Source organism: Theropithecus gelada, chromosome 3, assembly GCF_003255815.1.
Source record: "Theropithecus gelada isolate Dixy chromosome 3, Tgel_1.0, whole genome shotgun sequence".
Taxonomy (NCBI): Eukaryota; Metazoa; Chordata; class Mammalia; order Primates; family Cercopithecidae; genus Theropithecus; species Theropithecus gelada.
This window is the reverse complement of record NC_037670.1, coordinates 33,613,789-33,628,562: the sequence shown is the minus strand read 5'-3', so window position 1 is coordinate 33,628,562 and position 14,774 is coordinate 33,613,789. Positions and strand designations below refer to the sequence as shown.

Genomic DNA, 14,774 nt, shown 5'->3' with positions numbered 1-14,774 from the left:
GTAAAGTTATTTTCACTTTTTAAATTTATCATTTTTTTAGATCAGATCGGTCATAGTGGACAGTTGCACTCTACTTCCCCATCCTTCGTTAAAGTGGAATTACACTAAAAAATGCTTTCAATTCCTTTGTAGCCTGGACATTAGTAATAGCCTACCTCCAAGGCTATAGAGTAAATAGTATAGTAAGGGAAGTGTCCCTCCCTCCCCCTGCACACCTTTTTTCCAGTTATCTCTTCTTTTTATTGACTTGTCTGCCTCCAGGACCCTAGGGAGGTATTTTTGTCCTAAGGAGGTGAACTCCTCAGGGTCCTATTGGATGGTCCTATCCATCCAACTTCCTCTTTACTGATATCTTCATATACTTAATGCCTTATTCCTTTTCTAAAGTGTGCCAGCATCTTTTGGAAGTCAGCTAAATTAGTGCAGTGGCTCATCCCTCAGTTTATTATAAAATGTGTGACTATAAAAGATTGAATGATTTATTAGGTTATGATTTCATTAATGTGTATTTTATATTTAAATATTATTTTAAAAAACGTACAGTGGTTATCTGATGTTGGCGCAGACCTCTTCAATTTCCAGCGTACCTGATGTCTCTTTATCGACTGTTTTTCTGAGGTATATTTTTGGCCTGGCTCTGGGTACTCACCTAGGTAAGAGTCATCATTCAGGTTAAAAGAAGTAAGAAAAAAAAAGCTTTTGGCTCTTGTAATCTTTTTTTTTTTTTTCTTTCACATTAGCAAGAGACTGTTGAAGTAAAAAGCATTTTGCCCAGCTGACTCGGGTTCTTTGCTGGCATGCCTTCAATTTCAGTTGTCATCCAGAGAAGTCAAAGGAAATGCTACTTGGGGATGAGCATGTAGTTACGATTAACTTTCCCTACTTCGCTGTCTTTTTGTGGTAAAGGACTGTCACAAGTGCTATTCAAGCTGTAGGTATATTTTGAAGTGTATTTTGTCTCTGAGGGCCTCCTGTCTTTGGACTAGTTTATCTTTTCCAGACCCCAGAAGGGCTGGGCCGCCTTTTCTTCTCTGAGCAGGTTGGCAACAGTGGTCACAAATAGCGGAGGAGCTGAGATTCTAGAGAGCTATGCTACCACTGCTTCTCACATGCCAGTGTGGAAACAGCCTCTTCTTTTTTGTTGAATTAGCTTGGAACAGCTCTCTAATCTCTGATGAGTGAGGAAGAACTGTGTTTTTAAGTTTCAAGGCTAAGGCCCTTTGTTCTCATTTCTCCCTGTTCCTGCTGCTGTTCTCCTCAAACTCACACAAACACATATTTAACTTTCGGTGTATGTGGACAATAGGGTTGCTAAATTCATTTCAGTATTTTTGGCATTCCTACATGTTAGGCATTTGGTTTACATTTAAGTTATGAAACAAATATTTAGGCTTTTATAAGCTGGGAACTTTTCCAGATATTGGCAATAATGAACTTTTCAGAAGTTACAGTCTAATAGGCAAACCATTCCCATAGCATGCTATAGTAGCAACATAGTAAAACATGCTGTGGAACCATAGACTATTAGAAGCCTAAGTTTTGGGAAATCAGGAAAGCCTTAGGGATGTTTAATGATGAATGCATAGGTTAGTGGAGGAAACAGCTTGTATCAACTCAATTTGAGAAGCTTAGTTGTGAATAAGAGTAGAGAGAAATAGATTTTAGTAGGGGGAAGTTAGGTCAGGAAGTGTGTGTGTGTGTGTGTGTCTAAAAATCCAGTCAATGGAAAGGCAATGTCCTTGTTTTGTCCTTGGCAAGTTCCTCTTATGGTTGCAAGATGGCTGCCACAAGTTCAAGTGTCACAAGAAAATATGACTAAGTTTCCTGGAAGAAGAGACACTTTTTTTTTTCCTAGCTTGTTTCTATCAGTGAGAAAAACTTTCCCCTAAAGCCTCATAGTAGATGCTACCCTATCCCTCTCTCCTCTCTTCATAGGTCATCATTGCACACCAGCCAGTGCCTAAATGAGTCAAGGTCAAGGGGAATAGCACAGCTGTGATTGGCATAAATGGATTGTGATTCATCTTAGGTTGTGACTGGGGTCTGCTTACTGGGAAGTTGATGGCCTCTGGTTGAGAGAGATACGTGAGCACAATCAGGGTTTGGTTAGAAAGTGAGGGGGTGAGTGGTATTGTGCAGTTAACGGTGACATCCTTGTCTACTAGCCACCACTACACATAGATACAAACTTCTGAGGAGAAAAATAAAATATGCTTGTCTTTGGATGTGGAATTTTAGGTGACTTTTTTTCCTTTTATATGCCATTTCTTTCTATGATCAAGTAGCACTTTTACAATCAAATCAAATCAATGGTTTATTTAAAAATTATTTAAAAATTGAAAATGCCAATTTTGCCGATAAATATATATAAAAGAAAGAAATTTTTTTCAGTACTTTAAACATTTCAAAAGTTCCCTGCCATTGTCTTATTCCTTTCAGGGAGAGGAGAACATATAATTATATCTTGTAGTTTCTGATTATGTGTATACCAAGAGGACTACTCTGTCCCTCAGTCGATAGTGCACACCCACCTGTGGTCTATATGGCTTGCACCGAGTGCTGAGGCCAACCTGGCTCAGATAGAATGGTTAATTCATTGGCTAGATGGGTCAGGATTCTTTAGAACCCAAATTCTTGAATCAGGAGTACAAACAGGAACATCTTCCTTTCTCTACACACTCATTCCACTCCTCGAAGGGAAAGCTGTACCGTGGTTAGCTTATTAGTCATTCTTTTCAGACTTCAAAATTAATGCCACCTTAAGTTTATACAGTATTCTTGTAGTACTCCTAACTTTTCTGTTTTGCTGTATGTGTACATTGTAGAAAGATTAAATCAAGCTAATTAACATGTCCATTACCTCACTTACCTTTGTGTGTGTGTGTGGTGAGAACCTTTAAATCTACTCTCTTAGCAATTTTGATATACAGTAGGCTTCTCACCCACTGTTTCACTTTCAGCAGTTTGTTACCCGTGGTCAAATGAAGTCCAAAAATACTAAATGCAGTAGATATTTTGAGAAACATCACATTCACATAACTTTTATTACAGTATATGGTTATAGTTGTGTTTTATTATTATTAATCTCTTATTGTACTTGATGAAAAAGCATAGTATATATAGGGTTCGTTACTATCTGCAGTTTCAGGTATCCACTGGGGTTCTTGGAATGTATCCCCTGTAGATAAGGGGGACACCTGTGTGTGTTGTTACAAGTATGGTCACTGTTTAAAAGCACTTTTATATTTCATTCTTGTTCCTTCTCAATCCCAGGTTTGGGTGCTTCCTGTGCTGTGAAACACAGGCAGACAAATAATGTAAATCCTAACCACTTGAGTGTTGTAAATTTACAAAATGCAAAGTAATTGCTCAATGGTTGTTTCTTTTTGAGAGTAACAAATAGACTGTGATAAATGGCCAGAATAGGCTTCTGAACTGGTATTATTTTTTTGGATAGAATTTAGAAAGACTTATACTACCAATGTAATTTTTGTCTCAGATAAATGCAGTAGTATTTACCTACTTAGTAGTTCCTTAAATGCTGTTTAAGCTGAGATATATTTCAGCTTTATTTATAGGCCACATGTTGTTCCTTATTTGGCTGAATCTTGTGGTTATCATATAATGAAAAGTAGTTACTGAGATCACTGGTGCAAAATCTGTAGCTTGGAAATCCTCATTTTAGAAATAATTATTTTGACTCTCAAGTTAAATAGTGAAAAATAGACTTACGTTTTTAGTTTTAGCTATGTATATTGAGAAACTGTGGCCCTATGGTGGCTGTTAGGGATTATTGGATTTGGTTGTTTTTAAATAAGGCATTTCAATTTAGTATCTCTACTTGAATAAAACAGTTTCAGATTTGTGATTCATGTGATATACTGATTGCTGTACGGTAACTTCTGCTTTATTTAATTAAAATTGTTAACATTCTTTTTATACTCTTAAGCACCTCCCCCCACCCCCCTTTTTGACTCATTTTTATTGTGAGTTGGTGTATAATTAGGAATTTGAAGAGCACTTTTTTTGTTTATTTTGTCTTTTCAGTTACTGTGCATACTGTGTGTGTCAACTCTTAAACCTATAGGGGGTCATTTTGGCCATCAGCTAGTTTTAGGGCTTTCACCTCCTAAATAATACGAATTATGGTTATAATTTTTACAGTTTGAAAACAAGATGGCATCTGAAGAATCTTTATTTCATTATGAAAATAGTACATGGATGCTTAATCCTCTATATTGAAAGTAACTCATAGTGAAATACTTTCTAGTGTTCTTTTCTTCTAGTTTTCCATATGTAGTATGTATAACTATAGACCTTGATGATTTAAGTTGAGCACAGTTTAGTGTCAGGTTCCTTTCAGTGATGCATGAGATTGGTTATATAATCTAGTGAGTGTTATTTAGAAATTAATTCACCAGACCCTGCTGTGGTGGCTGACGCCTGTAATCCCAGCAGTTTGGGAGGGCGAGGCGGGCAGATCACCTGAGGTCAGGAGTTCGAGACCAGCCTGGCCAACATGGTGAAATCCTGTCTCTACTAAAAATAAAAAAATTATCTGGGTGTGGTGGTGTGGTAGTGCTCGCCTGTAATCCCAGCTCTTTGGGAGGCTGAGGCATGAGAATCACTTGAACCTGGGAGGCAGGGATTGCAGTGAGCCAAGATTGCACCACTGCACTCCAGCCTGGGTGAACAGAGTGAGACTATGTCTCAAAAAAAAAAAAAAAAAAAAAAAAAAGCCACCAAATACTGATTAATAAGGGGAAATTTGTTGTTCCACAAATGTCCATTTAATCTGTTTGTCTAATAGCGTTCGTTCTCATCACACACAGGATACTTGGGGTATTTCTTGTACTCCTTGTTCTTCCATCCCTCCTCAGTTTTACCTATTCCTCCCCTACATACCACTTGAGTTGTGTAACATGAATTGAAATGTAATATTTGGACTTGGGAGCAGAGAGCTTTTCAATCTTTAAATTATTGCCCTTCTCAAGGCTGTAGTTTCCTTATCTGTAACAGAAGCGGGTCATCCTGGATGAATGTGCTCTTTTAATTGGAAATTCTTTAGGTCTGTGAAATTAGCAGTTATTTTGGGCAGACTTGTGCAATTTTAATATTTTCATTTTATCTTGAGATACTTATTAAGCTTAACTGAATTTTTATTATAGGAGGTGTTAAGCCAGGTAATTTACGGAAGATCACACAGTTGATGATACCAATAGAGCGTTAATCTGATTATTCAGGGCTGCTGGTAGCCTTAAAATAACCTAAACCTTGATTTCCTGTTGTCCTTAATAATTCTGTGTGTTCAACACTTCATATTTTTCAAAGAGCTTCGTGAGACAGATAGGGTGGGAGCTACCTATTTAGGCTATCTGTTCAGTTTCACACATGCGCATTTGCCCTTGTTCACGTGGCTAGACTTGCCTTGATGGGTCTTTCCTCCTCATTTTCCTATAGCAGGGTTCTCTCATTTTTTTTTTAAACACCAAGTCTTCTTTTTATTTTAGGTTTCTATAAAATGTAATTTATTCTTTAGTAATTGATTGTGAAGAATCTGTTAAGTTTTAGAGCCTTACCATGTAGTGACAAACCAATTGTCTGTAGGAAATATCTACTCTAAAGGGGGAAAACGTAATCGGCAATCTTTGGGAGATTTCAGTCAAAATAAATGTGAACTATTTTTTTAACCAGGGCACATTTTTTGTTTATAGTTATTTATTCCAGCATTTTTCTGATTATGAAGTAATATGTATTTATAGTTAAGAATTTGAATGCAGAAACAACAAAAAAATAAAAATTAGCTAGATCTTACCATGCTAATATTTTAATAAATATCATAACAAGGCATAGTGATGGTGATGAGGGTGGCAACCAAGATTTCTGGACATACTGAATTTGTGATGCCTGTTAGACATACAGGTAGTAATTTGAGTGTGCAGTTGGCTGTATGAGTATGAAATTCAAGAGAGAACTCAACATTGGACCAGATACGAATATGAGAGTGTTCAGCAAGTCTGTGCAGTAATCATGTCTCCACTGTGGGTCCAGATGTGTTCACCTAGAGAGTGTGTGCAAAGAAGAAACTAGAGGATCCTGGAAGCCAAGGGAGGACAAGGTTTCAGGAAAGGAATGATCAACCTGTTAAATATTGCTGAGATGCTGTGTAAGAAGACTGAACATTTGCCATTTGGTGATGTGGAAGCTGTTGAGCTTCACTAAATTGTTTCTATGGAGTGGAGGGCAAAGGCTTGTTTGAGCGGGCTCCAATGAAATTGGGAAGAGAGGGAAGAGAGTGTGAGTATAAATGGTTCCTTTTGGAAATTCAGTACAGGTTAGCAAAGAATTACAGTTCAAGGGGTATAAGGAGGGTCAATAAATTTTAAGAGAGGATCCATTATTCATCAGTTCCATTAAAGGCAAATGCAAAATTTTATTATTTGCTTAGTTTTCTGGTGGAAGTTCAATAGATTTCATCAGATTCTGTAAGGCAGAGAACCGGTGCTTTAGTGATTTGGCGGTTCAACAGCTCATTTTTCTGGAGTATACCCTTAAATTTTTAACTGATTTAAATTAGTATTTGCCAGTATTAAATAGTATGTATAACATCGTACCCAAACAAGATGTCTTTCTGTATTTTTTTTTCTTTCCATCTCTTAGTTCTGTTAAAATCATTTCAGTTCAAAATTTTCTCTATCAAATGCCTTTTCTACTTGAAGACTCCTAAAAAGTTACACTAATACTTGCAACCAAGTTATCAACAATTTACATTTAACTAAGTTTTGCTACTTTTGTTTACTATTTAAACATTTTAAGTTTGTTTTTAGTCAAAGTAATACATGTTCTTGGGTTTTTTTTTTTTTTTTTTTGTACAGAGAACAACCTTATCTGCTACACCTCACCCCCTAATTCTGCTTCAGAGTTATGTGCAATGTTTACTGATTTCTGCTATTTAATTTTTTTGGTGGATACCTCTGTCTTTCTAAGATGTTTATGTCTCATTTTATCAACCTGAGACATGATCTGTTGACTTACTGTGGACGATGATTTCCTTTACTATCTCCCCACGTGTATTTGTAATCTTATTATTAATTCCACTTCTACTCTTGATCACCTCTGCAACTCCAGCTCTAAACATTTTTTTTCTATTTCTTTTTCTTGTCTCATTAATTGAAGGCAGTGCCTTTTGACTTTGCACATTGTAAGTTGTATGGAAATACTATTCCCATTCTCCCTGATTCTGTCTCCCAGCCTGTTTTATTTTGTCAAGGTTAATAATGTTTACATTCTATGCTATAGTTACAATTAAGTCTCCCATTATTTGTCTGTTCTAAAAGTTGAAAACCAGTTAGCCAGTTTTGTTTGTGTTATAGCAATGCTGTGTCAATACTGGGCACTGAGCTGAGTAGTGGAGTCTTGTATTTCTTTCCCTACAGTTTCAGTGTTGCCCTGTGCTACTCAAAAAACATTTCTAGCATCAAATTCAAATAATAGCTGATGATTATTAAGCACTCATTATGTGCCAGACATTGTCCTAAGAAGATTAAATATATTATTTCATTTGGATCTCCCCCAAAAGTACTATTCTTGTTCCTAGATTGCCAGAAAAAAAAAATTGTCACAGAGATGTAAAGTGACATGCTCAACTGACAGTGGAGTCCTCAAGTTATAAAGTGCTGTTAATATTTTGTGCTGTCCCACCCATAGGTATCCCTAGAGCAGCTAGCTGCTGTTTGACAGTTTCTGGAAAAGTCTTTATGTCCTTACTTGTGCTCCCTGATAACAACTCTCTCTTTATCTTCAGCCTGGGATTGTGGGATTTTAGGGGTATCTGAGGTGTAAGTATTTAGAAACTGGTGTAGACAAACCTTGGAGGAGGCTGAGTTGGGAAATTTTATGCGTTGGGGGAATTTTCATTCTTTGCTTTTTTCCCCTCCCCTCTTTCTTGTGGGAGCCTTAAGTGGGATAGTAACAATTGCACCCGCCTCTCTACCCATTAGTTGCTCATCTTAGAAAATCTACAGTTAACATCATATTTAGTGGTGAAATACTTAACACTTTCCTTATATGGGAATGAGATGAGGATACCCACTGTCACCACTCTCACTATTCAGTCATTGCAATAAGGGAAGAAAAAGAAATAAGCATAAAGGTGGGAAAGAAGTAAAATTGTCTGTGTTTGCAGATTACATGATTGTGTGCCTAGAAAATCCTATGGAATCCACAAAGCAGCTATCTGAACTGGTAAGCAAATTAAGTAAGGTTGCAGAATTCACAGTTGATATTTAAAATGATAATTTTGTTTTTACACAATAGCAGCAAAAAAAAAAAAAAAAATGAAGTTAAAAAACCCAACTCTATTTGCAGTAACTATAAACATTAAATGCTGAGGAATAAATCTAGCAAAAGCTTCACAAGCCCTCTTTGCTAAAAAGATCATAATAATGCTGAGATAAAGAATGCCTACGTAAATGAAGATAGATGCCCTATTTATATACTGGAGGACTCAGTTTTTTAGATGTTGGTTCTCCCCAAATTGATCTATATTTTCATTGCAGTCCTAATCAGAATTCAACTAGCTCTTACGGTAGAATTTGATAAGAATTAAAAAGCCCAGAAGAATTAGACATTTCACAAAAGGAGATATACGAATGGCTAATAAGCACATGTAAAGAGGCTCAACGTCCATTACTTATCAAGAAATGCAAAGTAAAACCACAGTGAGATACCACCATACATATTAGGATAGGCAGGATTAAAAAGATGACAATACCAAGGGTTAATGAGAATGTAGAACATGGCTGTCCAACCTTTTGGCTTCCTTGGGCTGCATTGGAAGAATTGTCTTGGGCCACAGATAAAATACACTAACAACGATAGCTGACGAGCTACAAAGAAGAAACAAAAAAAGTCCATGCATGATTTTCATGCTATCTACCACCACAGATGAAGCAAAACAGTCCTCACATTCAAAGAGATGGACACGTCTTATGTAGAGCATTCTCATTAATTGCCATACATTGGAATTGTCATACACTGCTGGTAGCAAGGTGAAATGATACAGTCATTTTGAAAAACTATTCAGCAATTTCTAAAAAGTTAGACATGTGCCTGTAATATGACTCAGCTCTTTTACTCCTAGTTGTTTACCCAAGAAAAATGAAACACGAAATATATGTCCATGCAAATGTTCATCAAAGCTTTATTGCAATAATCCCAAATTGAGAACAATGCAAGGGTACGTCTTTATTACAGTAGTCCATCAGAGTCAAATGGATAAACAAATTTTGGCATATCCATGTAATGGAGTGTTATTCTGTAATATAAAGGAACATCTGAGGTATGCAACAACATGAATGAACCCCAGAATCATTAAGTGAAAGAAACCCGAAAAGTACATAATGTGTGATTCCATTTATATAAAAAGAAAATGCTCATTAATCCATAGTGACACTAAAGCAAATTATTGGTTACCTGGAATCTAGCACAGGGAAGGGCACATGTCACTGCCCTTGGTGGAAGGGGTGTGTGAAATTTTGAGGACTGATGGAAATTTCTTTGTCTTGGTTGGAGTGGTGGTGGTGGTTTTATGCACATATACAGTTGTTAAAGGTCATTGTATTGTATGCTTTAAATAGATATGGCTTATTCTATATTAAATCATACCCCAAAGTTGCTTAACAAATAGTGACTGACAAATGCATGACAGAAAATATGTATTCAGTGAATAAGCTTTATTGATGTGGACCAATTCTAGTTACTAGTTCACATTTTCATAACAGATAACAATCCTATTCAGAATCAAGTAGCAGCCAAATATGTTAAGCAAATAAAAGACTTCATTGTTTCTTAAATTCTTTGTAGTAAAAAGGTATAACAGTGGAATCTGTTAGTCTTGTTTTGGTTCTGGAGCTTGAATTTCCTATGTTCCTTCTCATCTTTGTTCCTGTGTTTACTTCCAAGCTCTTCTAAACTTATGACCCAGAATTATCAAAGTTGGATTTGTTCGTTTGGGAAGTAAAACACCATTTATTTTTGATCTCTGAAGTAGTTTTTCAAACTTCTCTAACAGTTCAGACTCCTCTCCTCTAAGCTTAACCTTAGTTTCATAATTTCAAATATGGATTTAGATCCAGCAACTATAACAAAAGGTCCATGACTTAACTATATGGTTTTTAATATTAGGAAAAGTCAGTGAAAAATATTGCCTGTATGGGACCTCACATGATGTTGTAATAATCATGAGCTGCAATAATTGTAGTGATTGCCTCCCACCCCATTTTTTAAAAAGCAGTGGCATCTTTAGTTACGTAACAGTTCTAATGTAAATTGCCAGGTTATTTACTCATCTAACAATGTCGTCATTTTTGGTGTTGCTATAAGCTCCTCTGCTGCTTACCTTAGTTCAAACTTTTTTTTGTTTCCCATTTTCATTCAGCCTTTTCAAAATGTATTTGTTGGTGTACCTTATCCAATAATACTTAAGGCTTTTCCTAAGGCTGAGAGAAATAACTTTAGAAAATGTGATTATCAAATCACAGATGTTTAAGCAGTTATGATATTTAAGCCTGTAAACGGTTAAAGAAAATAACAACTTGGTCACGGAGTTACTCTTCCAGGCGCTCCTGGCAGGCGAGTCGGGTCTTGGGACTTTGGGAAGAATGTTGTCTTAAATCACTGTCCTGAATTAAGTTTCCACAGACTTTTTGATGTTAAGTTTTTTTCAGAATTATAGAATGATGAAGAGCCATGTCTTTAGAAAGAATTTTTCTTATGAAAATCTCCACCTTAAATTTAAAATCATTTTTAAAATAAAGATCCTTAAAGGAGAGTCAAAGGTATAGACACAGGATACTGTTGGATCTTTGCCATCCACTTGAAACGTTGAATATAAGGTTCACCTAATTTCAGAAGAACACTCAGACTTTGGGTATCTTAGGTATATTGTAACAGAAACTGACTGGCTTAGGGGATTTTGAAGCTTGGGCTTAGGGAGCTAGGAAAGATGTCATAGTAAGAGGAATTTGCCTGTCTTCTGAGTCATTGAAGATCCTGCCCTGAAATTGAGTGAGGTGAAAATAATTGACAGGTTGATGAAGGTGATGTTAGGCAGAAACAGTGAGGAGGCAAAGGTGGAAATTCCCAATAGCCACTAGAAATGGGAGAAGGCAGGTTTTGAGGAATGGACTGGGCTGCAGGTCACGGCACTGCTTTTATAAAAAGGCTGGAACTTGCCCATATGCACCGTTCCTGATGTCCACTGGCCACCACTTGTGGCCGGCCACACACACACACACTCCTTGACTAACAGAGAACTGTTTGTGAAATAATTGTTCTCATTAATTGAATATTATGGTTAAATGAAAACTGACCAGGAAAGTAGTTTTTGTTTGAAGATTTACTTCAAATAAATACCTTTCCAGATATCCACACTCCTGTGTAAATTGATTATAATGATTATTATTATCTTTTTTACCTAGAGGCGTCGTTCTCATTTTGAACATATCTAGGTTATATTCTTGAAGGGAGTCTTTTATTTGTGTTTTCATGGCACTTAGTGTATCATGTGGCACAGCTAACACTTGTAGGAAGAACATTTGTCATTGTTCAATGAAGATAAAGTGTGGTAGCCTTTTTTTAAAAAAAAAAGTTTGCAGTGTTATTTATTGTACCCTTCTACATTGAGAATTAAAACACAACATAGTCCATTGACTTGAGGTAGATAAAATTCCAGCTCTTTTGCACACATGGAACTTTATAGAAAGTTATCTTCTGACTTTCTGTTACATGAACTATTGTAGACCTGGTTTCATGATCAGGTGTTCACCTTAGGTTTTTAAAAGTTTTTTTTCCTTTAAATAAATTATCTTTAAAATTATATAATTTGATAAAGCCACAGCATCTTGTTTCCTGTATGATTTTGTAAGCAAAAATGTCAAGTAGTAACTATCAAAACTTAAATTATGTGCATTCAGCAGAGAGCAGAAGTTATTTCCAAATTGGGGTGTAGGAAGCTTTAAAATGCTTATTCATCGTTTATCAGCACTAGTGAATGAATTGGCAACTTCCAAAGGTCATCAAACTTTTATTTTGAATGATAACAATGGTATTATTTCTAAGAATATAGAAAAATGCAGGCGTAACAGGAATCTAAATTTAGCATTAATAAGTTAATAGAATGTTAGATTCTGGAAGACTGGAGTGTTTTACTTTTTAGATTTGAGAAATGTTAGAAAGTGCATGATGGATGTTAGAGGACGTGAATGTGCCATTCTTGTCTGATGTAGTTGTTACATAGTTAAGTTATTGGGTAAAAATGGATTGCTGACCACTTAGATGGTTTCCAGGGTTAGGAGAAATGATTTTCAGAACACTCTTCTGTAGTGCCTCATGCTAATGAAAGCAAAGGGCAAGGTGTTTTCATTACTGTAGGTCGTCTGTATTGGCCATGTTTATAGTTGCCAATCTTTGCACTTTTTTGGCCTGTCGTGGCAGGTATGTTTTTGACTTCCAGAGGGATGAGCTGGCCTCTTTTTTGCCCCTCAAGGCTCTGGAAAAGCTGTCCAAGAAATTTTCTCTGAATACTTGGCTCAGTGGCATTGTTCCACATATGTTGGAATAGGTGACTGGGCTGTGTTTGGAAGAAGATCTAGATTGGGGTCCCCAACCTCTGGGTTGCACAGCAGGAGGTGAGTGGCTGCCCAGTGAGCATTATTGCCTGAGCTCTGCCTCCTGTCAGATCAGCAGTAGCATTAAATTCTCATAGGAGTGTGAACCCCGTGGTGAACTGTGCATGTGAGGGATATAGGTTGCAGAGTCTTTGTGAGACTCTAATGCCTGATGGTCTGAAACAGTTTCATCCTAAAACCATTGCACCACCTATCTGGGGAAAAATTGTCTTCCATGAAACCCATCGCTGGTGCCAAAAGTTGGAGACTGCTGATCTAGATAATCTCTGTTTTGTTTCTGTATTAAAAATAAGAAATTATTCATTCAGCAGCATGTACCTCTGTTGGACCAGGTCCAACAGGTATGCTTGGGTTATGCCAGAGAACAAATCAGACAAAGTTGTGACATTTAAACAGAGAACTAAAAGGTGAGGCGTTAGCTGGCTAAAGAGTAGAAGTCCAGATAGTGGGCACAGTGTGTGTGAAGGCCCTGAAATCAGTAGGAGCTTGGGGCCTATGGAGCAGGAAGGTGGAGACAGGCTAGAGAATAGCAAGAGAGGGGGGCAACGGCTTGAGATAAGTCTGGATTAGTGGATGGAAAACCCAACTACATAGGACTTGAGGACATGTTAAGGATTTTGAAGTGATCATAAGCCATTTATTTGAAAGGTGATACAGAGTTTTTGTTATGAAGAGAATACATTGGAGGGGATCAAGAAGGGCTTTAGGGGTATAAGGCTTTTGTTAATATTATCACCACTAATAGCAGCTAATATTATTTGTTGCTGTAGACCAAGCACTGTGCTGTGAACTCTTTTCCCTCCTCATCTCATGTAAACTTCAGAACATCTCAGTGAGGTGGTGTTTTCTCTACTTTGTAGATGAGGGAACCAAGACAGTGAGGTTAAGCAACTTGGCCAAGGTCATATAGCTAGTAAGTGGCAGAGCTGGGATTTGAATCGAGACAGTGTAAGATTGTAAATTCTGAGACTCTAAATCCTGTTTGCCACCGGGCCTCTATTTGTCAGTGCGTAGGTGATGGGCCATTAGTGGGTCTTGAAATTGAGTGGATCACAACTGGGATTTAAAAAAAAATTTGAATGGAGTAGAAAGTATCAGACTACTTGCGTGTAATAAGCATAAATAATATTATGTGAAACTTTATTTTATATAACTAAACTTGCACATTTGTGAGCTTGTGAGCTGTTACAGGTTAAACAGCATTTTTCCAGGCAGGAGCTGATGATGGCTTGGATTAGAATTGTGCTGATGCAGATGGAGAGAGGTGGACCTCAGTGTGAAGAGGCAGAGGCAGCAGGACTCAGTAAGAGATTGAATAGAGGTGTCCAGCTGAGGAAGGAATGAGGAATGAGTTCCAGATTTCTTGTGTGAACAGCATCAGTCATCGTGCATGCTGTGCTCAATCCACTTTAAGGGAGACTGATCCTTCTTAGAGGGGTCCTCCTGGATGGCTGTTTTACTATCTGAATCTCTAGTTTCTCTCAGCTGCAGCTGTAGGACTTGGGATTGGCATCTCGCCCAGGGGTGGCAAATCTGTAAGCTCGCTCTGAACCCATGAAATGATGTGTTACTGAAAACTGCCTAAACAGATGCTGAGCAAAGAATTCTCTGGAATTTGAGGTGAATAGCCAGCTGGTGGCAGGGTGAGAAGCAGTGGGCCACAGATGTGTGTAGTTGGGCTACTAGCAGCTCTAGGGTAAAGGTGTAGGAATTATTTGTGTGGAGTCACCTTGAGATCCAAAGAAGCTTTAGATTTCAGTGTCTAAGGCCCGTAGTCATTCTCTTTCTGAAGCACAGGTCCAATTTTTTTTTTTTTCTTGCTGTCTGTGCAGTCCATTTCCTTATTCTCAAGCATAACCTTTTAGTAATATCTGGGTCCCCACATTACTGCAGTGAATCTCCATACTGTGCGTTCAGCGAGTACTAACTGGAGACAGAATGATGGAGTAGTTAAAAATGTCTGGTGGCAATTCCCCTTCTTTGTCTTACTGGTCTTTTGATGTTGGCCAAGATACTTCTCACTAAGCCTTGGTTTCTACATCTGTAAAATTGGGATGATAGAGGAGCATCACAGGGCTGTTTTGA

The 14,774-nt window shown here is 37.3% G+C and overlaps 1 protein-coding gene across 3 annotated transcripts in view; it reads left to right on the top strand.

Annotated features, from left to right (window-relative positions):
* Window positions 1-14,774, top strand: part of BACH1 (BTB domain and CNC homolog 1) — a 150,174-nt gene that overhangs the window by 107,421 nt on the left and 27,979 nt on the right. Inside the window, exon 2 of one of the 3 annotated variants that reach the window (XM_025379732.1) lies at window positions 741-859. The exons of the other annotated variants lie outside the window; for them this stretch is intronic. The gene's annotated coding sequence lies outside the window, so the exon portion shown is untranslated. The remainder of the gene's footprint in view (window positions 1-740; window positions 860-14,774) is intronic. 3 annotated transcript variants of the gene reach the window in all.